Here is a 19,981-nt window from a genome sequence, read left to right as displayed (position 1 = left end):
TTTGTTACATGCATTCCAGTCGAAAAGGGCATGCATAAAAATATTATTTCGTTTCCTGACTGCTGTGCTAAGCTAATTGCACCTTGTGAGCGTGATGGCTAATGGGAAATGATTTGTAAAAGGACCACATGCCTGTTGTCAGAACAGTGGTTTACGTGTAGGTGTGCGTGTGTGCACATACAAGTAGTGACAATTTCTAATTTCATATTGATATTTTCACCATCAGAGACTCTAAATCTTACGGTTATGATGTAGAATTGACAGCTTTGAAAGTTAGGCTGTCAGATATTAATATTTCAAATGATGCCCTTGTTTCAGTCACGTCCAGAACATTTTTCCAGAACTCATTCTGCTGCAGGAGATTTTGAAATGGTAAGATTTTTCTCCTGTTGAAATGCTTGTACAGTTCCACTGAAGTTAAGATAATTACTTGGCTCCACCAAATTAGTGAAACAGAGAGATACCTCTTGGATTCCTATATAGTTTATTGTCTTCGTTACTTGGCTTACAGCACATTGATGAATAATGTAGTTGATATTAAACTGGAGGAAGCTGAAAACTTTGAGATTTATTTAATCAGTTATGTAAAACTCTGCCAGATATCAAGTACCTTTTGAGAACGAGCACCCTGTTGATAAAAACTTGAATATTTGTAAATTGGGAGAGCAGAACTAAGACTGCACTGGCAGCATTTTGCATCTGTTCACAACTTTTGAAAGCAGCAGTTAAAAATGTGCCATCTGTAATCACCAACTGCTTAAAAAGCTGATAACGAATGTTTGCTATTAGCTATTAATGTGGATCAAGACATTTAAAAGATCTTGTGAGCCAAGCTATGTGACATTTCTTCATGTAGCACTCTATTCCTGTGGACTGGGAATGAGCTGTAGGTATAGAACTGCATCACCAGTCCCACATGCTGAGCCCTGTCTCTCCCTACAGCATAAATCCAGTAACATATAATCTTTTCTTTGTTTTGAATGATCTGAGACCCTGCTGGATGAATTAATGTGTATTCTCCCAATGGCTTTAGCCAAGGCGGTTGTGCATTCTCTGCCTGTTTGACCTCTTTTCTGATCGCTGAGCAGCAACTCTGTCTTTGAACATGTTCTGCTTCTGGTGGTGTTAAATTGCTGTGGTACCTGTACAGTTGGAAAGCACACCAGAACAATTTCTCCATAAGAATAAATAAGGCTAATAATGTAAAAAATGTGGTCCTTAGCTGAAAGTTTCTCTAGAGGCTTAAATTTCCATCTTCTGTAATCAAGGAAGGTCTCCTGAGTTTTCTGGTGACAGAGGTTTGTGAACATCAGTATTACTACATGTCAGACCTCAGCAGCTAAAGGAATGTTTAGGTTTCCAAGTCACCTTCGTGATTTTAGCACTAAGTATTTAATTTTTGCAGAATAAACAAATGTGAAAAAGCAGCAGCTTCCCACTGGGGTACACAGTAGCTTTCTCCAATAAACTATTTTAATTGCCTGCATTTTAATGAAAGGACATTCCGTGATGGAGATTTTAAAAATTAACAAACTGTTAAATGATCGGTGCAGTTATGGCAGTGCTGGGAAATTATCATTTTGGCTTAATAGAGGCAGGACACCTTTTAAATTTCACCGCCACGTATAAGCCTGTATCTTCAAAAATTTCATTTATATGCAAATATTTTGGAATGTGATGCATACACGGCCTGTCTGTGGCAAAATATATATGAATCTTGTGGCCAGTGTGGATATTTTTTCATAACTTTAATTGCTACAGGAATTCATAGTAGGTTAGGGAAGAAATAAGCTGAAAGCTGAAGAAGGGCATGATGGGCAGGTCAAAATAGGAAGAATTTATTAGGAATGTCTTCAAGGAGATCAGTATTTACATAGTTTCCATTATAAATCTACAAAAATCACTCACATGTGGGAAGATATGACTTACACGTGAAGATTTATATCACAGAAATACTAGGGCTTAAAAATAAATGCATAAAACTTGTTTTTGTTAGAAGATAATGTTTACAGGTATTCGGCTGATGCATGGTTGTACAGTCTACATACGGGAGGTGCCTTTTTCTCTAGATTAATGCCAGTTATGTAAAACACATTAATGTGTGCAGCACAGTACTGCAGCCTGGCAGTCACTAATGGATGCAGTGTATGTACGTAAGTAAAACTGGATTTATACACCAAGATTAAACAAAGGGAAAAAGTTATGCTATAAAGAAATCAGGTAAATTTTAAAGGGAATTTTGAAAGTAATGCCAGGGTAATAATACGAGCTTTTAAATGACTAGGAGAAGCCTGGAAAAACAGGTTTTAAAGCTAGTAAATTTCCTGCACTTTTCACGGAGAGTCTGAGCAGCATAGTGCAGTGCTGTGATTGCCTATCTCTGCATTTTGTTACTCTTTTTTTGGTTTAGGATTTTTTTTTTTAGAGGTGGGGAATATTAATAACAGAAAAGTCCTGGAGAAAATCAACACTGTTGTAAATATCTAGTCGAGGGTGGTTTGCAGTGACTGCTGAGGGAACATGCATCAGATGAGAAAGTATATATTAAAAATCTGGCATGTTCCACCTGGCTATTTTTAACACACTGCAGAAAATGTGACTGATTCCCCTGTCTGCTCACACTTTTCTCTTTGAGCACTGGCTGTCATATTTCTGTTGCATGAACCATATTTTTCAATAGGTTGTCTCTTTTTCACCCTATGCCTCCTCTTACTACTCCATTATGAAGATTATAAATATATGAAATTGATCTCAAAATAGAACTACCCAGTCCTATTAACTTTGCTGACTGAGAGTGGCGTGTAAAGCTTTTTACTTTCATCTTGTAATTTTGAATTTGATCCTGTATTTGTAGTTGTGGGGTTTTTTTTAGTTTTGGTTTGAGGTTTTTTGTTTGGTTTTGATTTGTTTTCTTTTTTCTTTTTCTTTTTTTTTTTTATGTTGAGACTAGTTCTGACTCAGAACGCTTTCTGGTGAAAAATGTTGACAAGCACAGAAACAAACTGAGTTAGACTTGTGTTTGCCTTTTCATTATGGAGAAAATATTTCCACTTTTCTAGACTAACTCAGAGACTTAGTCTTTAGTCAAGGGATGGTGTTATGGTTTGTGGTGGTGTTTTTTTTTCCACAGGAGTAGTTTGGCAAATCATTTATGCAGTAGGCATTTGAACAAATAACAACCATTGTTATAAATAAAAGTTATGTGGATTCTGTTTGTTATTGGTTGTGGAAAATAGAAAATGTTTGCTTACGTTATGAGTAATAAGCTCAAGTGCCCATTGGATAGCTTCTTCTATTTAGACAAAAACATCTTTAATAGCTTCATTCATCATCATATGTGGAATGACAATAATATCTGTGCTTTTTCAATTCCATCTCAATATTTACAAAGCTCGAAGCAGGTTTGGTTTTTTTTCCAGACTGGTTTTTTTTTTTTTTTTTTTTTTTTGTATAAATGGTAGCAAGAGAAGAACTGTTTCTCCTTCTCCAAGGTAAACTTGGCTCTTTTCACTATACTAATTAGCTGGTATTGATTAGTACAGCATACTGAAAATATATAACGTGTCAAAATCTGAGCAAGTCTCATTTATCTATACAAACACTGCTATTTCTTTAATTTTCATCAAGATTCAGTTTCACTTGAGAAACATTATTATCTGGCTTTAGCTATGATAGTCTATATCTGCAAATATTTTTAAAGCATGTGATACAAACTCATTAATGTCGGTGGAACGGACTTTTCTGATGGCATTAACAACACTTACTTTAGGTACAGAATATACTGAAAATACTGAAAAAATACCTCATTATACCAAGATACTGAACTAGGTTGTGACCTGATTGTGTTTTGAAAATACAAAAATGCTGCTCTACCTGGAATGAAGTACCACTCCAGCAGAGATGCTAATTCTAAGTCAATGACCATCTCCTTATCCAAGGCTGTGGTTTGAGAAGGGGAATGGCTGCAGGCCAGCCTCCAGCCTGTGTCAGGCAGAGTAGCCCCTTTATGACTATTAATATACAGGACACTTGAAGCTACTCTTAGAATTTTAAAATTAGATTTTATCTTTAAATGACTAATAATACCATAATAACAATAAGACAATCTCTGCAGTGTTTCATTTGTCCTCCATCATTTTCCGTTCTTCACTAGTAGAGAGTTAAAAGCTTAGTTCACTAAAAAGAGCGCTACTTCTTTGTATTGTCTGAATATTTTACCATCAAAAAAAATTTACAGTAGCAGTATTCTGCGTTGATTATTGACCATTGCTATTCACTGGGGAAGGCAGGTTCTGTAGAAAATAACCTATATAATGCTTGTGTTGTTATGAAATACTTTTAAAATAAGCATAATCTATAAAGAATATAGAGCATGAGAATTATTGTGTCTCTCAGCAATTCTTAACAATTATTTGAAGGAAAAATATTATACATCCACCAGCTGAAGTAAGCAGGGACCCCTATTAGTTTAATGTGTATCAGCAACTTAGAAATATTTACTCGTTTTAGAAAACCTGACTGGAAGCCAATCATCTTCTGATGGGTAATGTTACTTGAATCAGAAATAAGGTATTACGTACTCCTATTTCCTTTCAATTCAAATTCAATTAGACAACGATGCTTGAAAGCAATCAAGGTTGAAGTAATCATCCAGTGGAATAAATATGGCCACAATTTAAGTGAAATCACTGTTTTGATTTCAGATCTATCTTAGGCTGCAAATGAAAAAACTGCAAGTCCAAAAAGATTCATGTTGAAGTCAAAGCACAGGGGGAATGCTGTCAATAATGGGACCTCTGAGAAAAGAAGGCTGGATGAGGGGGGTGATGGCTTGCACCAACTGGATTTTAAAATATATGGGAGAAGGAGACTCTTTCCTTTTGAGGTCTCATTTGCTCCCAGGTCAATAAAGTTGTGATTGCGGTGCTTGTGTTCAGGTGGTAGCCATTTAAACAAATAAGAAACCCAAAATGAAAACAACCATATTGAGGCATGTAACCATTCCCCCTCACATCTGTAACAGTTTTTGTAGGAGTAAATCCCACCTACATACAGATGCCATTGGAAAGATCCTCTTTATCTGGGTACTCTCCGGGGAAATACTTGTGGGGAGTGGGCTTCTGTGGTGTCCACTGTGGACCCACTTTCTCGAGGAACAGTAGAGCTGAAGGCTTAGGTTGACTATAGCACTTCAACATCCCATTCATTTTGACAGATCTAAGCATTTGAGTTACTTGGGCAGCTTTGAAATCCGTGGCTAAAAAGAATTCTTCGGTTCTCCCAACTCCAATACAGTTAAAACCCAGATGACAAGCAGCACCATGGCACCACTGAGAGATAACTCATTCCTAATTCCAGGTTACTTCCTAGTCTGGTCTTTAAGCATATACTAGAGATGTAATTCAGGCTGACTTGGACCATCCTGGATCAATCCTCAGGTGTGGACAGCAGAAGATACATATGTCCTGGTCCTTTCCTACCCACCCACAGTCATACCTTTACCCATTTTTCAGATTTGGGTGATGGCAGGGCGTTTTGAGGAGTTAGCTGAGATAGAGAGAGGAAGCTGGTCGCTGGCCTCAAGCTATTAATGTGTCTGCACTTCACGATTACCATGGCATACCAGGAGCAAGGCCTGCAGCGTGGATGGCAGTAGGACTGGGCAGACCTCGGTGGGAGCAGTCTAATGGGGTAGTCTGTAAGTAACTGAGGAGGCTGAGAAGATCATAACTTCCCCTATTATTATTTTTTTCCCCTAAAGATTCAAGGCTTAGAAACATTCCATAAAACGACAAATTATTATGATAGTCTGGAGATTCTTAGGATAACAGCGACTCTTAAAACACATTATTTTTCCCAGAGCTGCGTATTTTCTTAAAATCAATCTGCTGATTGGAGAGAGACATACCTATCATCACGTATTTGTGTCAGAACCTGAAAGAGAAGTATCTTTTGTCAAAGTTATAAATGGAAAACAAGAATAAAATTATTATTTTCCGGGGTTGCAAAACTGGAGAGTAAATCTTTCATTTCAGTATGTGTGGCAGATAGATTAAAAATATTCATATCTTGAACTCAGGTACTGATCAGGAAGAAATGTCTTTTTAGTTGTTCAGTTAGTTCTTACTGTAAATGACAGACTCAGATTCTGTGATATATTTCAACAAATGCTTTAGTTACATACATGTTTTCACGTTGTGCTATTTGTGTTATTTTTAATTGACTATTGCCTCAAAACGTTGACTGATTGTCCTTACTCTTGAATTTAAAACCATTTTAATGAGTATTTTATAACATTTTGAAATATTTTTTTTAAATAACTAAGTTTAACACAACTCTAGTGGAAAAAAGAAATCTATCTAGTCATTGCATGGTAGAAAAAAGGTGAATGTGGTCAAGGGACTTAAGAAGGTTCGGATCTAGGGTGTATTTCTGTACAGGAAGCAGAAACCCCTGAGGGCAACTAGTTTCCGTGAGTCGATTTCAAGAGGAGAAGGTCATCAGTCCTGGTCAGATGTATTTTTGCTAACAGGGAGCTTTGTGTGGATGAAAGCTCTGGGGCTGCTGATGCAGAGACAGGAGTTGAAAAAACTGGGCTTGATAATTCGGGGGCTGGGGGGAAGACCCTAATGAACAGAGTTGGGACTATTTCTATGATAAGATAAATATGTCTTTCTCTTTTGAATTGTTTCTTCATATTTCTCTGAAGATGCCGCTACCGACACCATCTCTTTATTGCTCTAGTTCATTTGTTGAATAAAATTCTGTTATTTAACAGCTCTATACTAGGCAAATTTTATTAGGGATTATCAAGTGAGGTTCAGCTTTTAAGGGAGAGACTGATTTACCCCTTTTCTTTTAAAAATCCTATAGTTTGATGGCAATGTTAACTTTTCATTGTGCATGTTGTTTTCTGGTACATCTTTATTCTTAGCTCTAGGAGAAGGGATGCATAAATAAAAATCCACTGTTCCTCTGCTGCTCTGCTGCCATTTAAATCCCTATTTATCTCACTCTAGGATGCCAGAGAGGAAATTTAATGTTGAGTATTGGTTCAATAAATGTCAGGGAGGGCAGGCAGTTTATATCCTCTTTTGCAATAAATATTTAGTTCTCCTGACAAAGACAGCATCAGAATATCGTGAGGGAAAAGCTGGTCTAGTGACCTCTGCTTCTTTCAGCAGCTGAAAACGCAGAGTGGTAACGGTGACCATGCACATGAAGCTGAATCTCTGTAAGTGGCTGATACGCCGTCAGGGATTCCAGTGCTTTTCTGATAAAAGTAAGCGTTCCCTGTTTAGGTAGTTGAACTACATGAGACTTGGTCCTTCAAAATGTCAGTGAAATTTTCCTCTCATCTGTAAGTTTTGTGTAGGGTTAAACTTTTCACGAACGTGGTCTCTTTGCTCATATTTTTTGTATGGTTTGTTTGCGTTACAATACAAGACAATTACATCTCTTACCCATTAACTTAATGAATGGCATGAGACTTATTGAGCTAAACTTGTGTTACGATCCAGGGTGTGTGTTAGTTAGGAAAAGACAGAAGCACAGATTTAGAATACAACATCATGCAAGCTACTAAGTGTTGTTACTGTATCAGTTAAGACAACAGGTTAAAGAACTTAATATACAATTAGGTTTTTTTATGCATAGGTAATATATCTCTTGTGCATTTTACAGTGAGGAAATTAAGGCCCAAATGGAAATGAAGGAATTTTTTTCTAAAATGAGATGTTTATCTGTTAGAGGTACTGAAGTTAAATCTCTTGAGTACCAGGTAATTGCCGTACCTATCAAGATGGTCTTTCAGGAGACTTTGGAGTAACTATTATTTGGAGTAATTTCCAAGGGAGCTTCACTAAGGAGATGAAGTGGTGCCACGAACAGCTATAAAGACATCTGAGCAAAGCTAGGTTAAGATTTAAAGTTAAGTCTATACGCCTGTAGGGCTTCCTCGATACACTGGACAAAGTTTGGTGAGATGCAGTATTTTAGTATTGCTCATTTGGTATAAAATGCATAATGGTTTGCAAAGGCTTACAGCATTAAATGTATCATATGTTGGAAAGGGTAAGTTCTGTGATAGTTGGAATGATGTAACAGTAACAGGTTTGTAACATTTTTTAGAATCCACTATTACGTCACATCCATAATAAATACAAAATATATAATATACAATAATATATACATATGCATGGTATATGCACAGTATGTACATAATTTCCTATACATACATTTTATATCGTGATACATTATTTTATGTTCTTTGCTAGTACCAGAGATCCTTACCAATTAGCTTTTTTAAATACATGTAATTAAAAATTCTCCTCAGTCTTCAAATCTAATATTTCTCATCTTCACATATCCCCATGACTCTGATATATTTAAGAGTCTCTCCATTTCTTTCTGAGCTTTTCTTATTACCTTTCTGCTTTTGCTTTAAGCTTGTGTTTTAAAAATGGAGGTAAAAAACCTCAAAATGAAGCCTGCAATTTGAATAAAGAATAGAATTAGAAATACACTTTAGAGACAGACTTTCATCCCTAAGTGTGGTGAGTCCTTTATGCTCAAGCTCTTCTGTTTCAAGGTGTGTTGCAGCTACTTGTTAATCAAACTAAAACCACCTTAGCCAAGTAAAAATTTCAGTCCTTTTGTCCTTGATAAAATGCACAAGTGTAAGCAGATGGCTAACATGACTAAAACCGTTGACACAACATGTCTTTCAGCCTAGAAGAAGAGCAGAGAAAATTTACAAAACTTTTCTCTTTAAACTTCTCCCAGGCACGACACTTCAGGCGGGATGAAATCCCCAACCATCAGTTTATTTTTTTGACTTTGGCGAATACCAAGGCACTGGGGAGCTGAGGCCTGGGGTATGTAGGGCTGGTACATCTCAACCAGCTTGTGTCTGTATTTCAAAACGAAAAAGAGTATTGAGACCAACTGCCTATAGAGATAATGGTCCAGCAGGAAGGGATCTCATGCTTATAGTGTGTCACAAGCTGAAACGTGCAATTGCAAGAGCAGCAAGTGTTTTGCTGGGAATTACAGACAGCAGTATCACTTGCAAGAAGACTTGGTGAGCAGCTCCTCTGTGCTGCCCAGCACCGGTGACACCTCTAAGCAGCTAGAGAAAGGGGAGAGGAGTAGTGTGACCGTGCATTGACACAAAGCCAAGCACGGCCACAACGCTGGCTGGAGTCCCTCTTGGGCTGTGTTAAGCAGGGTGAGTGCCTGGCAGACTTATGCAGGCAAACTACTGCTTTCTGGACCTGGGTTTGGCTGAGGCAGGAACGGCACAGCAAAATTGTCCTGAACAGACGCAGAATTTCCAAGCACAGGGAAGCATGAAGGCTGCAGAGTGTGGCTGCTGAGCGTTCCGGGCTGCCACACGGTTGAGTCACGCAGCGGCAGGACTGTGCCTGCAGGCTGTGGTGCCTGTCCTCTGTGTCTGCTGTGCTCTGTATTCATTGTACGTGCTTGGATCTGTCCCCAAGCTCTCAGTCAACAGTGGCCATATTCTAGAAGTAACCATCCTGTTAAATAACTATCATGCCAGCGTGTCATTCAGGCTGTCAAGAACACGGAGGCCGAGCATGATCGTTTCTTCTCCCCTTCCTCTTTCCCAATTAAAAAGCTTGTTACATCTTTCTGATAGTTTAATCATTGAAAACTGTGGCCGTGAATCTTGATGATATGCAAATCAGGGATGCCATCTGTTGATCAGTGCTGCGAACTCCCCAGGCTCAGTGCTGCGTGGTGAGTCGGCACTAGGTGTGCTTGCTTTATTTCCCTTGCGCATGTGAACAGTCACAGAGGAAATCTGATGCAGAGACTTGGAATGAGACGTCCTCTCCTCACCCTCACAAGGAGTTTATCTCAAGCAGCAGAAGGACAAGTTTCCTTACAGACACCCACTTTACCATAGTCCAAAGACAAATAGAGACATGAGGTTACTGCCCATTCCTCATTCCTGTAATAGCTCAGCTGCAGGTCCTCCCTCTGGCTGTCCAGACAGGGACCTGGTGGAACACGCCAGCCTGTTTCCCCCTCTCCTTCCCCAGCCCAGCGCACAGGTATCCTTTCAAAGGGATGTAGACACCTTAATTAAAAATTTAACATCTGCTATTCTGAGTCAGAGCAGTGGCCCGTCTAGTCCTCTGTGTAAAAGCACCCAGTCATAGATGCTTGACAGCCAAGGCAGTGGGCGTGGGAAGAGGTGCGCTCTTGGCATCTGGTGTTTCGCAGTTTCAATGCTCCTGGAGCCAGGAGCTGCATGAGAGGTGGAGGTAGCCTTTGTGAATCCGCCTCCTCCTTTCGTGAAGGCAGATCTTTGGATTTCTACTCGTTCTTTGGAGGTGAGTTGCATACTTTAATGTGCTTTGAGTGGAGGAGTGCTTTTTTTAAACTACGATCTGATAGTATCATTTGGCTCTGTCTAGTTCTTGAATTGTGAATAATCATTTCCTATTCACCTTTTCCAGGCTATTTAAAATTTTAGAGCTACTATTCTACATCCCCTCAGTCATATCTTGTCCCAGCTGAAAAGCTGTAGTCTATTTAGTCTCTTCTCGTGTGGAGGAGTCATTTGACTGACACGGCCAACTTGTTTCAACTTTGTTTGCTGAAAAACCATTGTACTGGAACCATTTTAGGTCATTAAGGAACTAAGAGTCATGTTTTATTTGAAATTACTTGCAATATTGTACTGTACCAACAAAAATGTAGCAAAAATGGTATAAAATTCTGAAATGCTGCTTTCTCCCTGCCTCAGCGCTCCCCAGAAACCCAAACCCAAGGAAAGATTTATGTATAGTAATTCATAAGGAAGTTTTATGTATAGTAATTCACTGTGAGGATGTCTGTTCCTTCCAGGACAGATTCATATAACGCGTATTGACATTTAGCAGAAGTTGTTGCTGCAGGTTGAAGCAGAATAGAACACCCCAATTTCAGAATAAATTGTTTATGGCTGAAGCAAGGTTAATGTCTTCTATAATCTACCAGAATAGGACTGCTAAAACATCAATTATATTAACACCATATAATAGATAATTGATGTTTTAATGGTCCTATTCTGGTCCAATCCCAGGCTCAGAACAGGGTTGACTTTGAAATCAGCTCTGAACCTGAAAGCTGGGTAAGCTTTCTCATGGCACTGGCACACTGGTGCATTGACTGCCTTTTATTTTGGGTTGTACTTTGCTATTTTGATATTTAAAAAAAAAAGGGGGGGGGGTTTCTCTGCCTGAATAATAACATTTTTACAGTCTGTGTTTTCTTTTAAGTGCATTTATATATGTATCAGTGCCCAAAGGGCTACTTTAGATTTAATTCTTAACTTTTTAAAAAGCTTAAATACACATTTCTTTTTTTAATACTTAGACTCCTCACCACCATTGGTTCAAATCTTAAGAACAGCAACACAGTCGTCACATGTCTGAGCTTATAGGGGCCCTTGGGATTTATTGTACGAGTCTCCTCAGCAAAGATGTTTCAGGTAGATTCATTTCTGCTCTGCCTTTACTGCTTACATTGGGGAGAATTTTTGTCTGACTTTTAAAAACTAATAATCTCTTTGCTCCTGTTTTCTGTATTTTCTTCTGGTATGAAAACGAAGAAGGGGAAACCCAGCTGTACTGTTTACCTGAGCTGAAGAGCCAAAAGGTTTATTCCCCCACCTTTCTGTTACAGTGGACTCTTACTAGGTCTGGCTCCAAGGCTCTGCCATGCTTTGCTACAGCTAATCATCACTGCAGAATTCAATTCCCTGTGTCTACACCAGAATTTGTTTTGAAGCTTTCAGAGCTATGAAACTGCTGTGTACACTAGCATGCATTTTTTATTTGGTGCGTCCTCTTTTATGACCTCCCTGACAATTTGTTTCTCTTGTGTATGCATGAGACTGGTGAGATACCGTGTCAAATCATTTTCTGTCTGGACTGAGAACTGAGCAGGAGGAATTTAGTCTATTAACTAGCACCTTTTGGTTTTTCAGAAGCTGGATTTTCACAATGTCTCACGTGGGAAAAGGTTCTTAGACCTACATTTACTACGGTAGACACAGGGCCCAAAGTGCAGATCCTGCTGATGAAAAATGGGGGATTCATTCTGTGAGGACTGAGTTGTCCTTTGCTACTGTTTTTCAGTTAAAATAAATACACTTCTGTTGCAGTGTAGAATATGACCAACTCATTGGGAAAACACTAAATTGAACATGGTTTCTGATTTATAATTTTTATAATCTGGTCTCACATAGCTTCTAAGTGTCTTGTAAAATAGGTTTTCTTTGCAGAATGGCGGTTATTCATGTTCCTTTGGAAGCTGAAATTCTACTGATATTAAATGCACATGGTTAATAAAGGCTTATAAAGATGTCAGAACCTTGGCATCAAAAGGACCAGCTGTATTTGAAATACTTACACTAAATGCAACTTATGAGCTTATATAACCTACTTTTTCTTCTCCTATTTTGATAAATTGGCTTTGCTGTCAGTTAGACTGTGTGAAAATTTGGACAAGGGAGTTACTTGAATTCATTAACTTTAAAAAAAAAAAAAAGGCATTTTTAAAAGAATTGAAGTTAGTTTATGGAACAGAAGTCACCTGCAAAACAACAGATGCACAATGACAAAGCATCCGAGATTTTAGTGGGGTCTTTTTTATGTGTAGTGGGATAGTGAATCTCTCTAAGATATGTCCAGACTGATGAGACAGACGTTACAGCTATTTTGCTCTGAACATTGATACCAGAAAGATTCTTTCCCCCTCAGCATACAATAAATAAGCAATAAATTATTGAAAGTGGATGTAAAGTGATGTAAAAGTTGGACTCAATAAGCATCTTCAAGTTTTGCTGTTTATCTGGATCTCTGGTTTGTTTTTCTTTGAGGAATACCAGTATTTTCCTTTGACTGAAATACAGCGTTAAAGTCTACCGTTCCAGCATTGTTCCACTTTTAGCCTTCTACCTAAACTTAACTCTTTACCCAAAAAAGGTATATTGCTTTACCAAAGGTAAAACCTCGTTCTGCCACTTATGCATTACTTCTTATCTTTCATAAATTGACTTTTTCACTCCTAATTTGTAGCATGAATGATAGTGTGCTGGCATACTTCTGATATTGCGGTGATAGTCAAGTTGTTTAATATTTAAGTCTGTACAATACAAAATAGACAAACAAAGCTTATAGACTTCGATTATGCAATATTTACTGAGAATATTCAGCTAAGCACAATACCAGGTGCTTGAAGGAACTATTTGTAATGACATAGAGGTGAGGTACGGCCTGCTACAGTGTAAGTAGGCTTCAGTTCATTCAATGTGACATCATTCCACAGACAGTTGTGTTTCTGTAAATGCAGAATACACTTTTTGTTAATAAACCTGGAGACAGTAAAAATAACTAATAACGTGTCAACATGTGGCCGATGGTGTATGCTTCGGATAGCTCAAAATTTTTGAAAAAACAAAGGTGAATAGAAATGTGCTGTGCTTTCTTTCCTTAATTTTAAATTGAAACAGCTTGTTTTTAAACAAATCAATATCCTTGCATTCCTTGCAGTGCAGCACAACATTAGAGAAAACCAAACAGAACATAAACATGCCTAATGTGATTCATTTTCTTTGTCAGATACAAGAGCAAGATACAAGGTAAACTAACAGCAGTTCATAGAATGGCATTTATTTCTTCACAGTGTGACTTTTAAATGTCACTATTCTTTTAAATTCAGTTGAAATCAAAGAATCAAATTTACTTTTTCATTATTATTTTTGCATTAGGCTCTGAGAATTTACGGCTTGTTTATTCTCTTGGTCCCCTCAGTTTCTCAGTCTCTGAATTACATTAGAGCTGTTCAGATTGTAAAACGTTCCAGGCAGACGCAGTTGTCTTTGTACAATGGGTTTTCTGTATTTCTCCTTATTCTTGCTGTAATTACCAGGAAAATTTCCATGAAATGGGATTTTATTTTATAAGAATTTACCCACTTCTGCTACTAAATCCCATTATGGTGAGAGCATACATAAGCATTGTCAAGAGGATAAGTAGCAGGAGGAGATGAAATCTTATGAAAAAAGCATTCCATTTAAAATGAAACGAAATATATGTCAGACAGATTTGTGAATTGTCTGCACAGGTGAAATATTGTACCCTTACATCTAAAAAGTTTTCAGTTTCCTTCAGGAGCCTTCACAACAAGGAGTTTTTGTTCTCTTTTACTAATACGTTTTATGAGGAAACAAAACGTTCATAAAATAGTTATTGCAATATCAGAAAGAACCCATTAATTCTTATTTTTATTTGTTCAGTATGTAATTTCCACAGAAAATCATTTTATTAAAATTTATATGAGCTTCAAGAGAGCATATTTCTACCTCACTTTTAAGGTTACAAGTCATCATTTTATTGTGACCCTGTAGGATAAAAAATGGAAGAAAGGAAATTCATTGGGTAAATAACACGTGAAAATCTGTGAACTTTTTATGTCCCTTTGTGATTTGCATCTTTGTCTTTTACGGTTGTTCATAAAGAACTCTAAATTCTGTCTGTCGCATTCATCCCCCTATACTGGGCTACCACTGTGAGGATATTCTTATGCCAACATAACAGTGAGAGTTTGGGCTGATTGGCAGATACTCTCTTGGTTAACTTGAAACCACATTTTTACATCATGGCTGTGAAGTCAGTGGGTAAGAACCATTTATATAGAGGCTTGGAATGCCTTTGCATACTTTTTTAGAGAGTTGTCAGGACTTGAGAGAAAAATGACATTTATATAACATTGGCACCTGCTTAGGCTTTGGGTATAGTGCAGAGTTTTAAAAGTGACATAAATAGTGATGGGGGATGTGTTGCTCTTATTCGCTTAAACAATAGCTTGCAGCTTAGTAGAAATCAACAATGAGAATGTTTTACTGAGCCAATGTGTTGCTGCCTAGTATTATTTCTATTTATTAGATTTGGTATTGTATTCTGGTTTTCCCTTCCTCATTTTTACCTTTGTAAATCTTACTTTTAAGCGTCCAAAAGTGCTTGGAAGTTTTTCTGGAAAGCTATAATGTAGTAGACATGAACAAATGCAGAGGTCAGAGATTTTACTCTTCTCATAATTAAGGTTGACTATTACAATTAATTACAGGGTTCCAATTAGGATCACTTGTTGCTATGGTTATCTTATTGCTCTAATCTGCTAGTATCCACTGCATTGCTTGTTGCAGGCTGTCCACTACTTTGCTTCACATTGCTCGGAGTGACTGAGAAGTCGTCCTGGGGGGATATTTTGCAAAAATCACAGTTACTTAAACATGATGGGGAAAAGTATTATTTATACCTTTAAAATAGGAGACTCTGCAAAGTGGAAGTGGTTTAGAAAGAAACAGCATATTGTGTATTACTGACGAAGAATTCTATATTCTCTACTTAAAGTATCTGTCCATTAAAATAAATCTGTGCACCCTCCTTGCCACAGGGTCTGAGTTCCTCACAACTTTTTATATTCTTAGCTTCACTGCCTGACAGAAATGCCTGCCCTTTCAATGAGGAAGTAGGGGACAGAGACGGTAAATAACTTAGGCAAAACGAATCACGTAGAGCACATCTGTAGTTTATGGATTTGGGCTGCCTTTTCAATCCCAGACCAGCATTTCTTCCCAGCACAGAGAGGCTTGTGGTCACTTATAAACAGGATTTTCGCAGGACTGCCATATGCTACAGAGTTCTTCCTGCACTGAAGTGCTCAGCATCTTCAGAACTGAGTACATTTATAAAATCATTAATACGTTCGGAGACTCTTATCATGCTACTTATGTTCCTTCTGAGAAGTGGTAGAGAGAAAAATTGGTATTTCTATTTTTAGAGTACTTTCAGTGAGCTTACACTAAAAAGATCACCTATGTATTCTTGTGGTGCCTTGTGCCGGGGAATAGGGTCTCTAGGCACTACCATGAAAATAAATAGTATTTCCTAATTATAACAGAAACCAAGGATTGTTGGAGGTGGAGTATGAGTCATAAGTCTCCAACGCAAAGTGAATGTTATTTAACATTTACTTTGCAAAATCACTCAGAAACGTTTGTAAGATTGGGCTCTTCACTAGACTGGACACTTTGCAGAATTTGAGTGAATGATTGTCCTATTTCACTTTATAACTCAATGGAAAAAAATAATCAAAGCTGTCTATGCCCTCTGCGCGGTATAGGTCCATTATAGTTCCATTTATCAAGGACATGTTTACAGCCTGTTTGTACCCATTTTCTGTCTTGAATGTGTTTTAACTGTATTAGGGTGTTTTTCAGTGGTAGCCGTGATGATGTATGTGGTGCTGCTGACATGTTTGTCCATGTTCCAGACACTGTGCTGGCAGGGGCATCAGCCAAGTAGCTTTTTAATAATCTCTCTTCTCATCTGTAGCTGCAATATTAGCAGATAGTGTTGAAGAATGATGTCCATTCTAGCATGAACTAGCTGCTGCTTCAGTTTACTCTTAAAACCACTAGATCCCTGCAGTGCCATTTCTTTTCTCTGTGTGTTTTTTAATTTGCTATGCTTATGTTTGTTGTTTGTGTTTGTAACATGATCATGTTCAATCTGGACTGGTGTCTCACTAGCCTGAAATTACTCTGAGTTGTTTAATCATAAAAGAATCTCAAATTAGTATGGGGGTGTGTGAAAGAATTAGTAGGTGGTGGTGTTGATTTTTATTCTCCAGAAATACAATTTACACCAGTTTGTTGCATGATGCTGTTCTTGATCGTGTGGCTTTGTCAGCATATCCATTTCAAATGCCGTTCTTTACAGTCAAGTGTTAAAGTATCATCTTTCTCAGATACACGTCTTTTGTTGCCTCACTTTCTTTGCAGTCCAGAAAGGTGTGTGTAACAAGAAATATTTCAGACTTCATGTTCATATAGGTAATGTGCAGATAAAAGAATTACTTTAAAAAAAACCCTACTTTTATTATTTTTTTTCCCTGAATGTAGAGATCAGAATTGTCTTCCTGTGATCTGGATCTGTTGATAGAGTGAGAGTCATTTTTGTTTGGTGGCATGATGTTTCTCACAGTGATGAGCAAGAAGTGAAACCTCTTCTGACAGGAGAGGAGATGCTTCTTTGTGAGCAGCTTTATCACTATTGATAATGCAGTGCGTAATCTCTACAGATTGAAAAAGAATGTATATATTCTTCATTTTTGTTATTTGGCTGCTCTTGTGGGAATCAGTAGTTGCCACATTTGTGATCAGCCTAAGTCATACCCTCACTGTGTAGTTAAGTTGAATTATATCCATTTGGATGAGAGCAGCAGCACAACGAAATGACTCTTGCCCTTCTAAGAGTGACTGCCTTTGTACTTGAAGAGTTACCTAATTTGGGCTGTTGCCTGTATGAATATTCGTCTGGAGATAAAAGTCATATCCTGGAAAAGTGTGATATAAAGCAAATTCTGGTCCTTAAGACTTTTCCTTACAAAAGGCTGTTGCTCTGTCTCCCCTCATGAGGAATGGCTTCTGGCTACGCTGAACTCGCATAACTACTTTTCATAGGGTACGGAGGAAACTAGGCAACTCAAGTGTCTATTTGTTCTTATCACAAATAGGGCCTTAAAGATCTTAATGAATCTTCTGCTTGTGACCGAAATCTCTTGCTATGTGTGTCTTGGGGGTGAGGGGCTTCACTGATCTGCTCTCATGTGTCTGTATTTGCCCATGCCTGCTAAGACAAGTATTTCATCCCATACTGTGTGCAAAATAATGTACTTGGCAGTTAGACAGAGGTTTTCAACAATACATCTCAAAGCTTTGAATCTCAAAGATTTCAAGCATTAAAACACTTTCAAGAGCAACCTAGAGGGAATTAGCAGCACTGTGTGTAACACTAGAAATGGAGGACAATATTCTGATGTCAACTTTCATCAAGCTGTGTCATTAAATTAAAGCCAAAACTCTTTGCCAGGGTCTATTTTTGAAAAATGTCATGCTGGAAAAATAATCAAACAAGATGTTTTAACGTTTGCTAAATGAAGCCTCTTATTTAAAATTAGTTGTTAACTTTTTTAGAAAAATAATACTTTTACAAAACTTAAGAAATGGGGGGAAAAATTTGAATTTAAATTTTCATGTCAGATAGGAAAGTAACTTAAGGCTCTAGGATATACATAGCATCCTTGTGATTTAAAAGTAATGCCTGGAACATATATTTTGTAAACAGATTCCGTGTATATATGTAATGTTTGTAACTGCACAATTGTTTTATAGTAAAAAAAAAAATAAAAAAAAAAAATTGTCATTTTCTGATCTGGTGGTTAAGCAAAACTAAAAGAAAACTGCAAATTCAAGCCTGTGCAGTTTGGTGTATGTGGTGCACAGCAAAAAGCCCTCCTAACGCACCCTCTTAAAAAATTACTCAATGAATAATGCCAAATCCTTTCATTAATTGTATATTTGCTGCAGTAAAGTGGTAAAGCATTAAGATGTATTGCTCAATTCTGTGAAGGGTAATTTTAGATTAACATAACTTTTTGAACTTTTGGTGGAAAATATTGGTAGTAAAATTTTACTGGCAGTTACGTATCAGTAGGAATCTTTCCTGTTGCTACCATGTTAATAGATATGATAAAATCCTTGTCTCTTTCAGTGACAAATGGGGCTTTTTGTTTATTGCTAGAAAATACATAGTATTTTCTCTTTAGAAGATCTACCTTTTAAAAGGTTTGGTTTCGTTTGTTATGAGCTTGAGTCAAAATTTGTAGTAACACTTGGGGAAGGGAAATGTTTCACAGCAGTTTAAAGCCTCATTGGAAGAAACAAAAGAGATCTGGTCATTTTTGTAGTGTGCATGTTCTTGAAGTCCTCAGGTTATAAACAAGGTGGTACTGGATAGTGAAATTTGATTCCTGGAAATTATTAAAGCACGAGCACTAGTGGAATATAGGGCAAAACTGTCAAACAGCAACTATTTACTTGCTATTTCTTTTTAACTGTTATTCTAGGGTTCTTAAGTGAAACCCAGCAGGTGAGAACATCTTATGTGGAGTTTAAAAATTGTGCATTATTTTATAGTTTCATTAAGGAGTTGTATAGGAGTAAAGATCTATAGCAGTAATAAGGAGAAAGTTCTAGTAAGCTTTTCTCCAAAAGCATTGACTTTTACTACACAGCCAACAGTAGTGAAACCTGTTCTTTCTGCTCTCCAGGATTGTTGATGGTATATTATTACAGTTTTCAGTCATAAATATGGGTCAAAAAAGCTGTATTTTTTTTCTCTTGCAATCTGTTTTTTCTCCTTGAAGTTCTTACAGCCTAATTGAGGTATCAGCACTGGAAATTCGAATCTGACAAGAGATGCTAAACACACACATAAATAAAAAGGAAAAGATGAAAAAGAGGACATAAAGAAAAGAAAATTAACAGTAATTTGTGCCAAAGCAAGTAACTGGAATACCAGTGCAAAAGGAACAAGGATACAGGGATGAAATCCTGACCCAGTTCACATTTTTTATGGAGGATTTACTGTCCCTCTTTATCCAGTTGTGGCCTGGCCAGGTCTTTGCCATCTAGTTCTTATGTCTTCAGTTAGCATATTTTTAGTTTTCAGCTTCTTGAATGAGAATTTACATGGTTATGCAGTTTATGTTAAGTCCAAAAGTTTTGCTATGGAAGATTTCTATCAATTATCACCTACCCCAAAGTTTCAAGGGCTGAATGCTGTATATGAATACAAGGTACTTTCCAAAAGCTTTTCTCGCAGTGTCTCTGTATATTAAGCCTTGAAATATCCACGCTGCTGCAGTGTCACATCTGACTCTCTAAGCCTCCTACTCTCCCCCTAGTGAGACTCTCTGTGCTCTGCTTGAGTGGTACAAGGTATGGCCGAACCCACATGTTAAAGAATTCGCAATGTATGCAACATATTGAATAAATACGCTGAGCCCAGTAACACTGGCATCGATTAAAATCACTTTCAGAGACCAGACTGCATGC

General features: G+C 37.5%; 1 protein-coding gene across 1 annotated transcript in view; it reads left to right on the top strand.

Annotated features, from left to right (window-relative positions):
- GRID1 (glutamate ionotropic receptor delta type subunit 1) overlaps positions 1-19,981 on the top strand; it is a 549,473-nt gene that overhangs the window by 373,710 nt on the left and 155,782 nt on the right. The window lies entirely within an intron of this gene.

Source organism: Rissa tridactyla, chromosome 6 (assembly GCF_028500815.1).
Source record: "Rissa tridactyla isolate bRisTri1 chromosome 6, bRisTri1.patW.cur.20221130, whole genome shotgun sequence".
NCBI classification, from domain to species: Eukaryota; Metazoa; Chordata; class Aves; order Charadriiformes; family Laridae; genus Rissa; species Rissa tridactyla.
Note: the sequence above shows the minus strand (reverse complement) of the source record. Positions and strands in the feature narration are given on the sequence as shown.